Source organism: Geospiza fortis, unplaced genomic scaffold (assembly GCF_000277835.1).
Source record: "Geospiza fortis unplaced genomic scaffold, GeoFor_1.0 scaffold387, whole genome shotgun sequence".
Taxonomy (NCBI): domain Eukaryota; kingdom Metazoa; phylum Chordata; class Aves; order Passeriformes; family Thraupidae; genus Geospiza; species Geospiza fortis.
The window spans coordinates 172,765-173,722 of NW_005054546.1; positions in this window are offsets into that span (position 1 = coordinate 172,765).

Consider the following 958-nt stretch of genomic DNA (forward strand, 5'->3'; position numbering starts at 1 on the left):
GGGGGGTGTTCTCCGCGGATGGGGGGAGCTCAGAGCCGCGCTATTTCCAAGCTTCCTTAACCTCTGGATTGCTCGAAATCGATCGGCAAAACGCAGCGAGCCTGGCAATTAGGAGCTCATTACCATATATGCAAATATGGCAACCTCTCTCTCCGCAGCCACGGAGGCGCGGGGAGAGAGAACCGCAGCAGCCTTTGGGGGTGGGAAAGGGGTGAGGCGTGCGGGGGAACGGGGATAACGGGGGGAAAAAAGGTGATTTGAGGGTATTTGGGTGTTTCTGGGGGAAAAGCAGCCGAACCGCGGGGGCACAGAGCGCTCGGGGGGCGCAGCCACGCGGGGCCGGGGCCCGTTCGCCTGCTCCCAATTCCCTCTTTAATTCCAATTCGTATTTTCTCCCTTTGCCATAAACGAGCAGCACGGCCCGGCCCCCGGCACACGCGCTGCACCGCGAGTTCCCCGGTTACCTGCGGGTTTATAAACACCGCGGGGCTTTTTCTTTTTTTGCTCGATAAGCAGAGATTAGGGGCAAAGTCTCCCTGGCATTTCCTGAGTGTTGATTAAAGCTGGGGGGACACGGCAGGAGCAGCGCAAGGCGCGGATTTTCCGCCGGCCAGCGGAGCGTTTTCGCCCGTGGCACCTCCCAAAGTTTCCCCCGGCGCGGGGCTTCCCCCTCGATTTGGGAATTGACTTTGTTCCCCTCCTTCCACAACCTGTAATCACGGCGTATTAAAAAATAACTCCCGTTTCGGCTTGAGCTCCGATTTTCTTCCCTACAGAGGATTATTTTCTTCTTCCCCCCTAATAAAGAACATTTTCTCCCTTTTGCCCGCCGTTCAAACGCCCAAATAACGAGAATGAACTCAAAATCAGGAATCAATCCCCTATTTTTTGATTTAGTTTAAGTGATAAAAATACAGATAAAAGCACCCAAAGTGAACAAAACCTCGGCGAGGGATGG